We start from the raw sequence: 18,996 nt of genomic DNA, 5'->3' as shown, positions 1-18,996 counted from the left end.
TTTGCCTGTCTCCTTTGCTGGAGGCAAAAGTAGGTTATTGAGTGAGTTGCAGAAATCTTCCTGTGTTCTCTAGCTTAGGGTGGGGGATGGAACAGCTCTGAGAGGCTGGCTGGCTGGCAGAGGGAAACACAAAACAGATGCAGGAGAAAACCCCATCACTTCTCCCCCCCCCCATACACAAATATATGCCTGTCCATGCTGTGACTCAAAAGTGTGACATGTTTGGATGGAGACATGATGCCTGTTTGCCAACACTTGTCTGTGATAACATATTTAGATCTGCACAAGAATGGTGTTTATCTTATCTTTTCCTGCTAGATTCAAGAGATCGCCCTGCAGGTTGCCAGTTCCAGAAAGAATTAAGCAAGTGAATAATTGCTTCAGAACTCGCAAGCCAATCTTTCCCAGTGCCCCCATGGCGATAATAACACTGGCCTACCATGCAGGACTGTTGTAAGGATTGCCGAGAACCAGGCAATATATGCAGTAGGTAAGAACACTGAAAGGGATGCGGGTGGCACTGTGGGTTAAACCACAGAGCCTAGGACTTGCCGATCAGAAGGTCGGCGGTTCGAATCCCCGTGACGGGGTGAGATACCGTTGTTCGGTCCTTGCTCCTGCCAACTATCAGTTCGAAAGCACATCAAAGTGCAAGTAGATAAATAGGTACCACTCCGGCGGGAAGGTAAACGGCGTTTCCGTGCACTGCTCTGGTTCGCCAGAAGCGGCTTAGTCATGCTGGCCACATGGCCCGGAAGCTGTACGCTGGCTCCCTCGGGCAATAAAGCGAGATGAGCGCCGCAACCCCAGAGTTGGCCACGACTGGACCTAATGGTCAGGGGTCCCTTTACCTTTAAGAATACTGAACCCTGGGTTCAAGTCCTTAGCCATCAAGTTCATTGGCTAAACTTGGGCTAAGTTTCTATCAAACTGACTTTACATGGTTGTTGTGACGATAAAATTGGTTACCGGCATGCACAATACCACAGCATTTTAGAGGGAAGGCAGGAGGCAAATAAGATAAATTTAAGCTGATATATAACACAGAGGACGCATCGTTTCTTCTCCAGAAAGGATACTTGGAGTTGTAAAGCAGACAGGACTTAATCTCCTCGCTTTGCTTTATTTAGTTGCCACTCTAGATTCCATCAGATCTGTATCCAGGAATCCTAAACTTATTTGCAATCTCTCTCTGGAATACCTGATCACAAGAAAAACAACTGGTTCACCACATACCTTTCCATGTGGTACAGAATATGGCAGAGACATGGTCCTTGCACAGAGAAGGTCACAAGCGAAAAGCTGCGTGTCTACTTTGCTCAAGAGCAGGACGTGGAAGGAAGGGCTCGGGGGTTTTTTTCTACCTGGAAATGCAGAGACAGTGTAGGATAGCCAAATATTGCAAGTGCAGACCCCAAAGCAGCCACTGTACCAGTGATTATGATGGGCTGCAGTGCGGATCCTCCTAAGGGTCAACTTATACATTATACACAGACGAGATTAAACCAACCCATCCTTCTATATGAACACTGGTGTGGACACAACCTACAGAGGAAGTGAAACAAAGGTGACGTGAAGAAGCATGGAGGAGGAATAAGGAAAAACATGGGGTTTTGAGACAATGAATCAAAATCCAAGCAGGGAATTAATGCCAGAAGAAAGGATTAAACTTGTGCAAACCAGCCCCTAACTGCTGAGTCCTTCCTGGAAGCTCCAGATTTTGGACATCAAGAGGCTCAGTGTTTCTAACATGGGTAACATAACAGGTCTTTTTGTGACTCCATCTTTTCTATCACCTTCAGAGCTACACACCTGTTTCCAAGCATTGAAAGACAAGAGCCCTTTTCACCAGGGCCAGCCATTTCTTTTCCTGTCCGCAGCGTACGTTGTAAACCGGGCCCCTGAATAATTCATAATCCCCATTATGCCATGACGTGGTACTCAAAAGGCAAAGGAAGCAGCAACTTCACTGAAGCTAAGCAAGCCTGAGCTCTGGTCTGTGTCCTTGTGGAGGCAGATTTTGCATGCCGCTTGATAAAAACTGGGAAAGCTTCTTCCACAGGGCAAATTGTGGTTGGTCCTCATGTGGTTGGTCCTATGTGTTCAGTGCCATCCTGGCTGAAAAAGACACTCGGATCGCATGGATCAAGGATGGCTAACCTACGGCTGCTGTGGGACAACAACTTCCATCTTCTCAAACCACTGGCCATTCCAACTGGGGCTGATGGAAGCTGGAATCCAAGATCATCTGGAGATCAACCACCTTCCGGGCATAAACAATCCCTACTGGTACACATGTTCCTCAAGGAGTGAGTTGAGAGGGTGAAACTGAACGAGCCATCGCGGAACTCACTGCGCCTCTAACAAAATACTTCTGAAGGGAGCTCCGTTCAGCTTTGAGACATCAAAGCCCTCTGTTGGGCATACGTCAGAAGATGGGGCATCACATAGCTCAGTCGGTAGAGCATGGGACTCTTAATCTCAGAGTTGTGTGTTCAAACCTCACGTTGGGCAAAAGATTCCTGCACTGCAGGGGCTTGGAGTAGATGACCCTCAAGGTCCCTTCCAACTCTACAGTTCTATGATTCTATGTAGGACTGAGCTGCAGGGCTGCACTACAGGCCCTGCCCCCAATGTTGCATGGTGTTGTTACTCCTGACCCTAATGTCCACACTTTTAAGTGTGGACACCTGCAAAGGAAAGTCCACTTGCAGAAACCTGTAAAACATACAGACTTACCATGCATTCTGGAACCCAGCATGAAATCCAGAACACATGAAAACCTAAGTGTCTATGTGTGTAGGCTTTGCTTTCTGTGCTTTTTCGTGGCATCTGTAGCTGATATGTGGGGGCTGAGTGGGGGCTGCAGGCCCTTGCAGGGCAGGATGGCTTTGCAGCTTCCATGCTTGAAGGAGGTCAGTATGTTAAGTCATCAAGCGATGAGAAATCAAGCAACGTTACATGCATGTGTGAACCAGCCTCCCTCCCCACAATAATATGCTGGGGCAGACCGCAATCTCTTGTAACGGTGGAGAAAGGGGGTCACTCTTCAGAGTAACGTGCTACAAAATGCACGCAGAACATTGGATCTGACAGCTGCTCAGATCTCCTCCCCTCCTCTCTGTGACACAAAAAAATTGGGAAAATCCAGGTGTATGGCAGCCCAAGTCGGCAGTTCCGTTTCCCCATAAAAATAGCTCAAAATTGCATTTTTTTTAAAAACGATTTTGCAAAAAGCTCAACAATTTTTCTGTCTGAATTTTCACTGCTTGAAATATGGCAACCCTAGACAAGACACAGCAGGCCTCCTCTGGCTGCTGAGAGAGCAGAGGGAACTGCTGCATTTTTATACTCTTTGCAAGGACCACCCTTGCCTGTCCCCTTCTGACCTGTGACCTTGTTGACTGCAGGTTGCCCAGTGAGAAGGAGGCATCTTCTATGGAAGGGGAATCAGTTTTTCGCCCCAGCCTGCGGACAGTACTCCCTTCTGGGCAACCTTCCCCACATGCTAGTGGCGGGCAAGACCAGTGGGGTGGAGAAACAAATGTAAATTTTAAACTTTGGACAGTTGGCTTGCTTCTACAAGCAGAAGGCATTGTCACAGTTCAAGGACACAATACAGTCTCACAAAAACACTGGTTTTGTGTTTTGTGTGTGTGTTTTGCAAACTGGGGCCAGTGAGGGTTGTGTCCTTGGGAAGATTTCCAAAGGTCAGATATAGAGAGGCCTGTATTTGGCTCCCAAGCTGAGGTTCCTCGCCCTTCTAGGGTCAGGCTGATCTAAAGCAGAAACCTGGATTCAGTTCTGAGACCCTCTTGTTGAGCCTTTCCCCACGAGGTGCCCACCAGTCGTTTTAGACTACAACTCCCATCACTCCCAAACAGCACTGGTGGGAGTTGTAGTCCAAAATGTACGCAAGGGCACCAAGTGGAAGAAAACTGCTAGAGCTCCGTCTTGGTCCTTCCAGAGACCAAAGGCATCCTTTGTCCTTGGTTCAAACTCAGCTATGACCTTGCCAGATGGCTTTATGGGAGTCACTGTACTCCAAAGCCTCAGCTTTCCTCCATTTGAAATGCAAGGGTGATAATAATGACCTAGCCTCCTGGGCTGTTGCTAAGGATTACTGGGATTGTGTGTATATCACCTCCATGCACCCGAAAAGTTAAAGCTTTCGAGAGAGGCTTATAACCAGGCTAACTCCAAAAGTTTAGGGATGAGGGCAGAGGGAGGTTTCTTGTGTCACTAATTCTAGGAACCTAGGGCAGAGTATTATGCCCATTTAGCAGATGGGGAAGTCAGCCGGAGTGTGACATCATACCCTCCAACATTTCTCCAATAAAAATGGGGGCTTTCCCCAAGGAAAAGCGGGACATTCCGGGATCCAATCAGAAACCAGGGCGGCTTCTGAAAATCCGGGACTGTCCCTGGAAAATAGGGGCACTTGGAGGGCCTGTGTGGAAGACCCTGCATGTAGTGCAGAACAGAACCCAAGTTGAGAAGTGAACCTCTGGATTAAAGGAATGAGGCAATCTGAAGCACAGACGAGCAGTTTCGAGGTGCACTCCTCCTGCAAGTGGGGGGATCTTTCATAGAGGCTCTTTCCTGGCGAGATCCCTTGGGGTGTCCCCCCCTTCCTCTCCCAGAGAGAGAGAGAGCTCTCTTCGCCAGCCGCCCACGCCGCATCATTCAGCCACCCGCTTCGCAGCCTCTGCAGACAAGCCGACCGCCCTCCTCCTCGGGGCACGCCGCTGCCTTGCCATCTATTTCCTCGCTCCCTAGGAGGATCGAGAGAGTGGGAGATACAGGCGGGGCCGAGGAGAGAAAGCAAAGCATAAGGGGGGGGGGGGGTAGGCTTGGGAAGATGGCTGGGGATCAGCGGGAATCAAGAGCTTCGCCGGCCTGCGCTTCCCATGTCCTGCGAAATGCGCGCAGCGCTGCTCCTGGGTGGGTGGTCGGTGGTGATGGTGGCTAAGGAGGAAGGTGGGCTGGACAGATCTAGATTGGTTCTCCCCCTGGCGGCTTGGAAACTCCTCCATCCCTCCCTCTCCCTCTCTCCCTCTCCGCTTTTGTGTGTCACAGGATCTGGTGAAAAAGCAGCCGCCCACACCCGCGCATACAAACAAACAACCCCCGGAGGCCATTGGAGGCTGCGCGCCCTGCACGGTGCGGCACTGCTGCAAGGTGCAGGCGAGGAGAGACAGATGGTTGGGGCTTTTGTAAAGGGAGCCCCTCCTCTTCCCCAGCTGCTGGAGCCAAACACTTCCTTTTCCATGCAGCCAAGAAGTAGCAGCAGCAGCAGCAGCAAGCAAGCAGGAGGGCGGGCGGGCGAGCGCGCACACACACTTTTCTCCTCCAGGCCTTCAGCCAGAGCAGTCGTCTCTCCTCTTGCCTGCTTGTGAGTCACACGCAGGGAGAGAGAGAGAGAGACAAGCGTGACAAGCATCCCCGCCCCGAGCGACACCGTCTGATTGAGAAAGAGGTTGCCCTACGCACAAGGGCACTTAAAAAAAAGAGAGAGAGAAACCAGCAATGCATCCGAAATAAGTGGATCGGGTTAGCACCCCTGTTGTTGTTTAGTCGTGTCCGACTCTTGGTGACCCCCTGGACCAGAGCACGCCAGGCACTCCTGTCTTCCACTGCCTCCCAAAGTTTGATCAAACTCATGATGGTAGTTTCGAGAACACTGTCCAACCATCTCGTCCTCTGTCGTCCCCTTCTCCTTGTGCCCTCCATCTTTCCCAACATCAGGGTCTTTCCCAGGAAGTCTTCTCTTCTCATGAGGTGGCCAAAGTATTGGAGCCTCAGCTTCACGATCTGTCCTTCCAGTGAGCACTCAGGGCTGATTTCCTCCAGAATGGATCGGTTTGTTCTTCTTGCAGTCCATGGGACTCTCAAGAGTCTCCTCCAGCACCATAATTCAAAAGCATCCATTCTTCGGCGATCAGCCTTCTTGATGGTCCAGCTCTCACTTCCATACATCACTACTGGGAAAACCATGGCTTTAACTATACGGACCTTTGTTGGCAAGGTGATGTCTGCTTTTTAAGATGCTGTCTAGGTTTATCACTGCTTTCCTCCCAAGAAGCAGGCGTCTTTTAATTTCGTGACTGCTGTCACCATCTGCAGTGATCATGGAGCCCAAGAAAGTAAAATCTCTCACTGCCTCCATTTCTTCCCCTTCTATTTGCCAGGAGGTGATGGGCCCAGTGGCCATGATATTGGTTTTTTTGATGTTGAGCTTCAGACCATATTTTGCGCTCTCCTCTTTCACCCTCATTAAAAGGTTCTTTAATTCCTCCTCACTTTCTGCCATCAAGGTTGTGCCATCTAGCCATCAAAGTTGTGTCATCTACCTCCCCTAGGTAAAGGTTAAGGGACCCCTGACCATTAGGTCCAGTCGTGGCCGACTCTGGGGTTGCGGCGCTCATATAGCACCCCTACTCACATACAATTATAAAGTTGAATGAGGATCATGTAGTCCAGCCCTCTGCAATGCAGCAATATGCAGCTGTCCCATACAGGGATCGAACCTCCAACCTTGGCATAATCAGCACCGTGCTCTAACCGACTGAGCTATCAATGCACAAGGATGCTTGCACAAGGGTGGCGGTCACCCTGGCCCTGACTTGGTTGTCAGCAGCACCGTGCGCTGGTTTGAGAAGCTGCGATTCTAGAAAAGCTTCCCTGGGAGTAAGCCCTGCTGCCTGCGGAAGATTTGCTTCTGCATAAAAATGCACAGGGTCGCAGTGGAAAGCAGGCTAAGGAGCACTCCCAGCTTGTGATCTCAAGTGTGCGAGGAGAGGGTTTTGTGGGATATTCTCTTCCCTACACTACCAGAGACACAGAAAGGCATATCTCCCACGTGGGCACAGGCTGCTGCCCACACACAGATGTTTTGCTGTACTGAGCTACTTTCCAGTGGGAAAGTGGCCTTGGAGCAGGGATCTGCCCGGAGGCAGCGTCCCCCAAACAAAATACATGAAAGCATTATCTCTCCTCGCCCTCTCTGTCCTCCGAAACAAGATTGCCCAAGTTTATTATCTGCCTCCCAACAGAGAAAAATGCAATCAAGTATTTCTGCACTTCACTCATGCAACTATCAACACGTCGCCTCCCAAACCTGCCAGAGCTGGGGAACCAGTGTCCTTCCAGATATTGATGGATAACAGCTCCCATCATCATTTGCCAATGACCATGCAGGCTGGGGCTGATGGGAGTTGGACTACCAGCAATATCCAGAGGGCCAAAGGCTCTCCATCCCAGATAAACATACACCTATCCCCCCCCCCCGACTATAGTCCAGAATCTTGCACACCTTTTCTCTCCTTATCACTTTGCCTCCAGGCTGTGGCTAAGTGGTCCTAGAGGATTCTTTCAGCGAATCACCCTACATTTTGGAAAACACTGAATGTTTATGGACCCGGCATGACTGGAACATGTGTACATAGATGTGCCTTTGCTGGGACCAGAAATATAAGCCTCAGAGGTCTCACCCTTGATTACAATTTAAAACATTTATATCCCACCTTTCCACCTTTAAGGCAGCTTAAAACATCCATCATAACCAATGTCAACTTCGGATAACACTTCATCAGTGTCCGCAAAATACTATGCCATCATAAATTTGTTCTTTAAGGAGCTAGATGGACTAGATGACCCTCATGGACCCTTCCAGCTCTACAATTCCATGATTCTGTAACACTCACTCCCCTGACTCAGGCATACTGGTACGAGTTCACCAAGATCAAACACAGTTCTGTACAATTAACCCCACTGCAAAACTTTGCATGCTTACTTCAGAGTATTTTCCATTGACCAGGACTTACTTCTAATATCCATGCATAGGATCAGGTCATAAGACTCTTAGACCAAAAAATATTTCAGACTATGGCTGCTCTGTAGGTATGTGAAACATCCCATCATTCACGGTCATTTTGAAGACCTGATGCCATCTACCATTCAGATATCATTCTAAATTATGTTTTTTGCTGGTTTGGACTTCATCTTTTAACTGAGGTTTGGCTGTCAAGTCCAAGCTTCAGGCTTGCATATGCCCGTGTTTTCCAAACCCAAGAATTGGCAAATTAAAATGTTAAGCTACAGCTCAGGGGTAGGCAACCTAAGGCCCAGGGGCCAGATGCGGCCCAATCACCTTCTCAATCTGGGAATAAGCGTGTTTTTACATGAGTAGAATGTGTCCTTTTCTTTAAAATACATCTCTGGGTTATTTGTGTGGCCTGCCTGGTGTTTTTACATGAGTAGAATGTGTGCTTCTATTTAAAATGCATCTCTGGGTTATTTGTGGGCCATAGGAATTCGTTCATTTCCCCCCAAAGAATATAGTCCGGCCCACCACATGGTCTGAGGGACAGTGGACCGGCCCATGGCTGAAAAAGGTTGCTAACCCCTGCTATAGCTGAACCACTCCACTGTTCATAACTCAAATTATGGTTTGAGCACCCCAATGTACAGGCAAATCATGGTACAGTGGTACCTCGAGTTAAGAACTTAATTCGTTCCGGAGGTCTGTTCTTAACCTGAAACTCTTCTTAACCTGAAGCACCACTTTAGCTAATGGGGCCTCCTGCTGCCACTGCACCGCCACTGCACGATTTCTGTTCTCATCCTGAAGCAAAGTTCTTAACCTGAAGCACTATTTCTGGGTTAGCGGAGTCTGTAACCTGAAGCGTCTGTAACCTGAAGCGTATGTAACCCGAGGTACTACTGTATAGGCCTGCTTGTCTATTTTTATTTCCCATCTGCTCAGCACTCTCATATCTAAGTGCAGTAATCTGGAGGTGAAGACAGGCCATTGCAAACCAATCATGCCAAACCCACTTAAAACTATGGCTTCCAGTTCTGATTTGTTGGCTGATGGCAAACCATGATTTGTCAATTCAGACTTCATGCTAAGCCACACTTTACTTCCTTAACTATTGTTTGGCAGGATGTCTAAAATGAACCAAAGGATGTGGCGAGGAATATGCTGAGGTACTCAAAGACTGAACGTCCAGTTGCACAGGGCAGTGGTACATATCCTCTGGTCCTCCAGATATTTGCTGGATTTCAATTCCCATCACCCCAACCACTGACCATGCTAGCTGAGACCAGCAGGTGTTGTAGTCCAACAGCATCACAGGGCACCAGGTTTCCAAACCACAGTGGTGCCCCGCAAGACGAATGCCTTGCAAGACGGAAAACCCGCTAGATGAAAGGGTTTTCCGTTTTTGAGCTGCTTTGCAAGACGATTTTCCCTATGGGCTTGCTTTGCAAGACGAAAACGTTTTGCAAGTGTTCAGATTTTTTTCCGCTCCCCCCCCCTTTTTCTAAGCCGCTAAGCCGCTAATAGCCTTTTAGCCGCTAATCCGCTAAGCCTTTAATAGCCGCTAAGCCTTTAATAGCCGCTAAACCGCTAATAGCGCTAATCCGCTAAGCCGCTAATAGGGTTGCTTCGCAAGACGAAAAAACCGCTAGACGAAGAGACTCGCGGAACGGATTAATTTCGTCTTGTGAGGCACCACTGCACTTCCACAGTGCATAGGTAAAGGTAAAGGGACCTCTGACCATTAGGTCCAGTCGTGGCTGACTCTGGGGTTGTGGCGCTCATCTCACTTTACTGGCCGAGGGAGCCGGCGTACAGCTTCCGGGTCATGTGGCCAGCATGACTAAGCCGCTTCTGGCAAACCAGAGCAGCGCACAGAAACGCCGTTTGCCTTCCCGCTGGAGCGGTACCTATTTATCTACTTGCACTCTGACGTGCTTTCGAACTGCTAGGTTGGCAGGAGCAGGGACCGAGCAACGGGATATCACCCCGTCGCGGGGATTCGAACCACCGACCTTCTGATCGGCAAGTCCTAGGCTCTGTGGTTTAACCCACAGCGCCACCCGCATCCACAGTGCATAGCTGAAAGGAAAACAACAGCTACTACTTATCAATTTGCCAATAATCAATTTGTCTCCACCCCCATCACTCAGCCTGGACACTGAGGTCCAGCTCCGAGGGCCTTCTGGCGATTCCCTCCTTGCGAGAAGTGAGGCTACAGGGAAACAGGCAGAGGGCCTTCTCGGTAGTGGCACCCACCCTGTGGAATGCCCTCCCATCAGATGTCAGGGAAATAAGCAACTATCTGACTTTAAGAAGACATTGGAAGGCAGCCCTGTTTAGGGAAGTTCTTAATGTTTGATTGTGTTTTTAATATTCTGTTGGGAGCCACCCAGAGTGGCTGAGGAAACCCAGCCAGATGGGCAGGGTACAAAGAAATAAATTATTATCATTATCATTATCATCATCATGCCTGAACGACATTATTCAGGTAAATGTTGTTCCATACCTTGGGATCTCCCTAGTTCCTTAAACCTCCATGAACAGTTATCAGCTATTGTGAAATCCACGCTCTTGCAAAAGACAGCCCTGTTTTGCACACAGACTAACAATATGCCATACAAATAATACTTCCTTTACCATTTTAATAAAGAGGTCTCGCTCAAATGGGGGTCTGACCCTCATTTATAAGAAGGGCTGTGATTCTGCCAGAACACAAGACTGTGGTATTCGGAAGAGAATACAGCCTCTTGCTAATTTCACCCCCCCCCCCTTCTCTCTGCATGACGCAAAGATGTGTTGGAAAATGTGTAGGCAATGCTTGCCAAAAGAGGTGGCTAAATAAGATTTCCAGTGGGTTAGAGGAGAGGCTTTTAATGCCCAGCTGGTTCATTACCCCTACTGATGATTAGCAAAACCAAAAGCAGTCATGCAAAATACAAAAATGCAGAATTGTTGGTTTTTTAAAATGAAAAATATGCACATTTCTCTTATTATGTGTGTTGGGGTTTTTTTTAATACAGAGGCATACAGAACCTGGCTTCTCCTGCTGCAGTTTTCTTTGCGGGAGGGGTAAGCCCAAATCATATACAGCCTTGTTTATAGTTGAAGTAATTTCACTCTTCCTAACACCAAGGCTGAGTAGAATATATATACAAGTCCAGAAGCACGCAAACAAATCCAAGATTCAAAGGAACTGGCTTCATGAAGTTCCCAAGGTCAGGGCTGGCCCTACCATTAGACAGAGTGAGTCAGCTGCTTCAGGCAGCAGTTGCTACTGGGTGACAATGAGGTGTAGGGAAGCAGAGCTGCTTGTGCCACCTGCCCTGCCCTACACCCCCTAAGGACACGCTGTCCCTCCTTTTGCTCGTATTGAAGTGAGAGACAGCTGTCAATCAGGTCAGCTTCAGAACAAGACTTTGCCTTCTTGTCTTTCCGCCTCAGGTGGCAAAATGACTAGGGCTACCCTGCCCGAGGGTCCTTTATTAACCAATCATTTGACTGCTGAGCCAACAGCCTTGGGCAGATAGGAAATTCAGGGACCCCATCACTGCCAACCTGTCTCTCTTAGTCACGACAAGAAGTGGCGCCCCGGTGGGTGGGTGTGCACCCACAATCCAGTTTAATTCAGAGAATGCTATGGTCAAGATTGCAAGGTTATTATATGCCCGTGATGGCAGGTATTGATTTGGTGTGTCCTGAAAGGGCACAGATGGTTTCGTTATTTAATTTATTAGCATGATTTTTATTTTTTATTTTTTGCTGCCGGGGCAGAGGATGAGTCACTTATGGGATTTCCTGCCTTAGTCAAGCCACACTGAATGAATAGCCCCCTGATCGTGAACTACAAGCCAACTGCACGAATTCAGGAAAGCCAGGCGTGATGCCAGAGCCAGGAAGCCATTCAAAGAAGAGTATGCTTTGCAGCACTGCCAGCGTCAGAGGACGGCAAAGTCAGGCGTTTACTGGTGCCCAAATGCAAACCGCTTGCTGCCCAACAACACTCCCCCTATTTTCACTATAAACAGAGCACCCACAAGGAGATGTGAGATAATTCTCAGTTGGAATTCCCCACATATTCCAGGCCAGAAATGGAGGGGGGGAGGGCGTTGTCACCTGAACTTATCTTGCAACTAAGGCCACCCAAGCCAGAATGTTCATTCAGTCAAAAGCTCTGCAAGCTCATTCATTTCCTGCATGGGGTGCAGAAATGGCACCCCAGTTTTCAGGGGTAGGGGGAGAGAATAGCGACAATGCTCAGCATGCAAAATAAATACACATACATTCCCCCCCCACAGCTGAAGGGGAATAGGCATCCAATCACACTCAGTTTGTGACGGAAGAATTACAGAATTCTAGAGTTGGAAGGGACCCCCAATGGTCATCTAGTCCAACCCCCTGCAATGCAGGAATCTCAATACAAGGTTGCCCATCCAAACTGAAACCATACCGGACCCTGCTTAGCTTCGCAAACATGCCAGCGGTTATATTGCTGCGCCCATTCTTACCCATGATGCCCTCCTGAAATTCAGGGTTCTGCTCCAGCTCTGCAGGGCTGTCCCCTTCTCACCCCACTGCTACTTCCTGAACAACGGACGATAAGGTGCCCTTGCTCTACCCACAAGGCCACATGTCCTCTGCAGAGGTATTCCCCCAACTCTTGAGAAACCCCAGAACCCCGAATTCCCAGACAACTTCCTCCAACCTATTACTACGTACGACTCTGTTTCCAAAGCCCTTTTCGGGATCCAAGATTAATTTTACTTATTTCCAGGAGGCCAGCATGCTTGCAGCTGGGGTTGCAGAGTGCAAGTTCCGCTCCCAGCAAACCAAGACTTTACGCAGCAGCGCCAGCCAACTTTTATTTCCCTTCTGCAACTTGCACGGGGGGTGGGGGTGGCGGCGCAGGGTTTACCCCACCGCCCGATCTCCCGGCTTACTCTCTCCTGACTTTTTTTAAAGAGTCAAGGAAGACAGAACGCATCTGCCTTTGGGACCCGGGAGGCTCCAATCGGCAGCTGCTGCAGGCAGAAGAGGAGGAGGCAAAAAATAAAAAAGAGCCTTCTGATGGTGAAGAGAGATCTCCCAGGCTCCGCCTGGCTCGGATCGAGCTCGGTGGGATCATCTGGGGTTCCCTGCACGCAGAAAGCCAGCCCTCCCAACCCGGGTGGCCCATGCAATCGGCGCCCCTTACCTGGAGGGCGAGGGGTCTCCAAGGGAGGGGATGGGTGGAGGGGAGATCCGGGAGATCAGCAGCAGCAGGAGGAGGATCCTCGGGGGTTCCCAGCAGTTTCCTCTCTCTTCCTCTCTCTGGCTGGGAGCAGGTGGCTGCTGAAGCCCTGGCGCTGATGTCACCAGGCTCGGGCGGCTGCTGTTGCTGCTGCTGCTGCTGCCTCCTCTGCTGTCTCCTCCCCAGCCAGCCCCATGCAAGGAGGCAGAGGCAAAAGACAGGGCGATGAATTATTTAAAGGTGCAGAAGCCATTTGCAGGCGAAAGGGAAAGCGGCGAGGGGGATTGCAAAATAAAAATAAAAATAAAGAAATAGGCACAGGCGCGCGCCCGCGCAATCCGCGCCGCCGCCTCTTACTTCCGAAATGCGGGACACGTACATCGAGGAGAATCCTTGCAAGTGAACGGAGGGGGGAGATACCCACCAAGAAGGGACACCCCCGCCCCAGCACTCCTTTCAGGGGTGCCAACTTGAATATAATATAAAGGGGGGGGGGCAAATAAGCTCTACCCTGCAGAATCTCTCCTTCTCTCTCTCTCTCTCTCTCTATACAGATTCTGCAGGGTGGAGCTTATTTGGACCCCCTTATATTATATTATATTCAAGTTGGCATCCCAACTTGAAAACCAAATAAACAAATTAATTATATATATTATTTATATATGTTTATTTGGTTTTTCAAACCAGAGTTTTACAATCACATATCAAATATATAACATAAAAACAAGATTCCAAAGAATCTTCTGGGCTTCCCTCCTTGCCAGTGCCGGATTTACGTACAGTGGTACCTCGGGTTACATACGCTTCAAGTTACAGACTCCGCTAACCCAGAAATAGTACCTCGGGTTAAGAACTTTGCTTCAGGATGAGAACTGAAATCGTGCTCCGGCGGCGCGGCGGCAACAGGAGGCCCTAAGTGGTGCTTCAGGTTAAGAACAGTTTCAGGTTAAGAACGGACCTCCGGAACGAATTAAGTACTTAACCCAAGGTACCACTGTATAAGCTAAACAAGCTATAGCTTAGGGCCCCATTCTCTCGGGTAACCCCCCAAAATTCACTATTAATATACTTCTTAATTGTCTTTCAGTTCAACAATTACTTCGATAAAATACATATTTTGTTAGGTGCAAATGGCTTTAGATACCTATTGGGTCCATAAATTACCATATGGCATATATTCAACACAAAAAACCCCGACGATTTGTTGTTGACAAAGGACAGCTGGACCTATAAAGGGCCCCATTACTTTCAGCAGCTTAGGGCCTCATCAAAGCTAAATCCGGCCCTGCTGTAAGTCCTATTGTTAATAATTTCCTCCTGCACCTTTTATAATAATCCGAATCTTTTACATCTCTGTTATGTCCAAAATTCACCATCAAACTACAAGTGTTAGTCCAGTCCTCCTGCAAACAGTTTTACCTCATACGCTGCAGAAATCAATCACATGACATGGTGCACTGCCATTTTATTGATTGGAAATGCCCATCAATTTGGGGGGCGCCCCCCTTTTATGGGGGCGGGGGAGGAAGGGTCCTCGGTCCCTAGGAATAGCTTCCTATGCCTCATCTAATGGTCTGTTGCAAGCTGGCATGCGGCAGCCATGGCACCTCAAGGCAAGGCATGGAGGGCGAGGGTCCAACCAGGTCCTGTTATTAGGCCCCTAGCCAAAATAAGGGTTTCCCACATACTCTCTTGAGAGACTCTTGAGAGTCCCATGGACTGCAAGAAGATCAAACCTCTCCATTCTGAAGGAAATCAGCCCTGAGTGCTCCCTGGAAGGACAAATCCTGAAGCTGAGGCTCCAATACTTTGGCCACCTCATGAGAAGAGAAGACTCCCTGGAAAAGACCCTGATGTTGGGAAAGATTGAGGGCACAAGGAGAAGGGGACGACAGAGGACGAGATGGTTGGACAGTGTTCTCGAAGCTACCAGCATGAGTTTGACCAAACTGCGGGAGGCAGTGGAAGACAGGAGTGCCTGGCGTGCTCTGGTCCATGGGGTCACGAAAAGTCGGACACGACTAAACAACTAAACAACAACAACAACACACACTCTCACTCTCTCTCACACACAAAAACCATCTGGGAAACGAAGGCAAGAATCCTCACTGCACACATTCTTGGCTGGAAGTAAATCCTGCCAAACACAACCGGGCCTGCTCACAAGTCAACAGGCCTCAGGGGTGGCATAGTTTTTGTACCAACCTGGAGTGTGAGGCGAAAACCTAGCCTTGAAACCTCTCAGACGTTGTAACCTAGGCAGACCACCCCATCATACCCTCCAACACCTCTCTGATGAAAACAGGGGTGTCCTATTCTATTATTATTATTATTATTATTATTATTATTATTATTATTACAGTGGTACCTTGGGTTACAGATGCTTCAGGTTACTTATGCTTCAGATTACAGACTCCGCTAACCCAGAAATAGTACCTCGGGTTAAGAACTTTGCTTCAGGATGAGAACAGAAATCGTGCAGTCGCAGCGGGAGGCCCCATTAGCTAAAGTGGTACCTCAGGTTAAGAACAGTTTCAGGTTAAGAACGGACCTCCGGAACGAATTAAGTTCTTAACCCGAGGTACCACTGTATTATTATTTTACCATTTATACCCCACCTATCTGACTGTGTGGCCCCAGCCACTCGGGGCGGCTTCCAACATAAATTAAAATATAATTAAGCATTAGGAAAGTTCCCTACAGGGCTGCTGTCAGATGCTTTCTAAAAGTTATATAGTTACTCAGCTCCCTGGCTTAGGGATCGCTACCTTCCCAACATTTCTCCAATGAAAAAATAGGGACGTCCTAAGGAAAAGCGGAACTTTCTGGGATCAAGTCAGAAACCGGGATGGCTTCTGTAAATGCTCTTCCTGGGAAACAGAGACACTTGGAGGGTCTGCCCCATGTGGCAATGTGGGGCCGTAAATCTGCGCGGGCAGTGCGCCCCCCAACCTCCAGAGGAGTAACGGGAAGAGCCCTCAAATACTTGCCCTGTACACACATAACTGGGAGAAAGCCCCACTGAATTCAATGAATCCAGACTGAATCCAGACTGTCTCTCTCTCTCTGTGTCTGTATGTACAGATATATAGATACATTCTGTCTGCAATATGTCATTGACTCACAATGCATTTGTGCTGGATTTATACCAGGCTGTCCGCACATCAGTCTGCTTCATTAGTTCTTCTGTGATACTTCCCCAGTGTTACTGCGTTTTTGCTGAATGGAGGGGCACTCTTGTGCCATAGCATAATGAAAGAGGGACAAAAAAACAACCCTAAAACCCAACAATCCCAGAACGTTTGTGGTATAAAAAGTTTCAGACTGGGTCTCAGCAGGAAGTTGTGGAGTATGCACTGGTTGGAAATGAACCAATCGTGTTTTTAGTATTCTGTTGGGAGCTTCCCAGAATGGCTGGGAAAACCAAGCAAGATCGGCAGGGTATGTATGTATGTATGTATGTATGTATGTATGTATGTATGTATAAAAAATAAAATAAAATAATAATAAATTTTTATTTAAGCCCGCCCTTCCCAGTTTAAAAACCGGGCTCAGGGCTGCTAACAGCAAATATAAAACATTGATTAAAAAAAACTTAAAAACAGCATAAAATACAACATAAAAATGCTGCATCAATATCAATAAAATTTGAAAATTCAGGGGTCATTTGGGGGGGGGGAGAAAAAAAGGGGTGGACTCAATCAGTAGACATCAAATGATCACCAGGGTTAACTGGCCAAGTTGGTCCTACTAGGGCCAGCAAGCAGACCAGGGAAGAATTTAAATGTAGGGTCCCATAGAAAAGGAAAGGGAAAAGGGAATAGAGGATCAGGCTATTAGTGTTTGGCGCTGCACCCTCCAGGACACGTAAAGGATTGTTCTGTAACTGATCACAGGAAAGCAAGCTCATGAAGCACCCTGCAGGAATACTGTATAATTTGTGGAAATTCTCATTTGGACCATGTTCTTTGGTAGATGTTTTATTTGCATTTAAGGAAAAGTAGTCCGTTCTCAGCTATCACCCCTCAGCTATGAGTTACCGTATTTTTCGCTCTATAAGACGCACCAGACCGCAAGACGCACCTAGTTTTTGGTGGAGGAAAACAAGGAAAAAAATATTCTGAATCTCAGAAGCCAGAAGAGCAAGAGGGATTGCTGCGCAGTGAAAGCAGCAATCCCTCTTGCTGTTCTGGCTTCTGGGATAGCTGCGCAGCCTGCATTCGCTCCGTAAGACGCGCACACACTTCCCCTTACTTTTTAGGAGGGAAAAAGTGAGCCTTATAGAGCAAAAATACGGTAATTTTAAACACCTGCCTGAGCAACTATTTCGGACTTTCTTAGTTCCACTGCCATCAGGAGAGTCCTATCTTGGTATCAAACCCAGGGTGGATCGTGAGCAGCCTTCGCAGGATCAGAGCCCAGGAGATCAATCTGCGCTGGATCAATACCATCAGCAAGTCAGGCTGCCAAGCAAAGAGTCAAGAGAGCTGATCGATACAGCTGCATCAAGGCCAAAGAAGGGAGCCAAAGGCAGAATGAGGTTAAAGCCAGCTGGGCCTGACAGTCTCAAAGCAGGAGAATCAAGATGTCAAAGATGGAGGTCAGGCACGATGGAGGTCAAGACGAAGGCTGACAAACAGCAGATTTAAAAAACAACAGAAGATACCAATCACAGACAAGATAGGTAGGAGCCTGAGCAGGGCCAGATTTAGGTTCGATGAGTCCCTAAGCAACTAAAGGTAATGGGGTCCTTTATATGTCCAGCTGTCCTTTGTCAGCAACAAATTGTCACCGTTTTTTGTGTTGAATACATGCTATATGGTAATTTATGGACCTAACAGGTATCTAAAGCCATTTGCACATGTTGCCATGCAGAATGTAGGCACCCTATATATAGAAAGGAGCAAACCAGTGATATTTTAGGGAGCAGGCTAGCAGGCGGGGCCCATTACTTACATCATAGAAGCCTACACAACACAAAACACTGTTGCTGTATGCAGGTTTAATTGTTTTTTATCTTATACAGTGGTACCTCAGGTTAAGTGTTAAGTTGTGGGTGAACGTATCAGATGACACAGCGATTCTTCAGACAGTTCTTGCTCATTCACAGGCCTGAACAGAACTGAACAGAAGGGTTCAGCCAACCTGCTTACAGTGGTACCTCGGGTTAAGTACTTAATTCGTTCCGGAGGTCCGTTCTTAACCTGAAACTGTTCTTAACCTGAAGCACCACTTAGGGCCTCCTGCTGCCGCCGCGCCGCCGGAGCACGATTTCAGTTTTTATCCTGAAGCAAAGTTCTTAACCCGAGGTACTATTTCTGGGCTAGCAGAGTCGGTAACCTGAAGCATCTGTAACCCGAGGTACCACTGTACTTTTGTAAACCAATAAAATCTTTAATAAAAATACATTTTAAAAAAAGAGAGAGAGAGTGGTTGAGATTCATGGTCGATAAGGTGGCACTTAAGGTTGTGCCTGGGATGCGGGTGGCACTGTGGGTTAAACCACAGAGCCTAGGGCTTGCCGATCAGAAGGTCGGCGGTTCGAATCCCCGTGACGGGGTGAGTTCCTGTTGCTCGGTCCCTGCTCCTGCCAACCTAGCAGTTCGAAAGCACGTCAAAGTGCAAGAAGATAAATAGGTACTGCTCCGGCAGAAAGGTAAACGGGGTTTCCGTGTGCTGCTCTGGTTCACCAGACGTGGCTTAGTCATGCTGGCCACAGGACCCGGAAGCTGTACGCCGGCTCCCTCGGCCAATAAAGCGAGATGAGCACCGCAACCCCAGAGTCGGCCACGACTGGACCTAATGGTCAGGGGTCCCTTTACCTAAGGTTGTGCCTAACTCCCAATGTCAGAGGTGATATGCCTTTCAATACCAGTTAGGAACATAGGAAGCTGCTGTCAGACAATTGGTTCATCTGAGTATAACAATAACAATAACAATTTAT

General features: G+C 48.2%; 1 protein-coding gene across 1 annotated transcript in view; it reads right to left on the bottom strand.

The window, feature by feature from the left end:
* The window catches only part of BAZ2A (bromodomain adjacent to zinc finger domain 2A), a 64,618-nt gene extending 51,465 nt beyond the window's left edge, over window positions 1-13,153 (bottom strand). The window contains exon 1 of the mRNA XM_081181224.1: window positions 13,017-13,153. The gene's annotated coding sequence lies outside the window, so the exon portion shown is untranslated. The remainder of the gene's footprint in view (window positions 1-13,016) is intronic.
* Between the last annotated feature and the right edge of the window lie 5,843 nt (window positions 13,154-18,996).

The sequence above is a fragment of the Podarcis bocagei genome (assembly GCF_964188305.1).
Source record: "Podarcis bocagei genome assembly, chromosome: 2".
NCBI lineage: Eukaryota > Metazoa > Chordata > Lepidosauria > Squamata > Lacertidae > Podarcis > Podarcis bocagei.
Note: the sequence above shows the minus strand (reverse complement) of the source record. Positions and strands in the feature narration are given on the sequence as shown.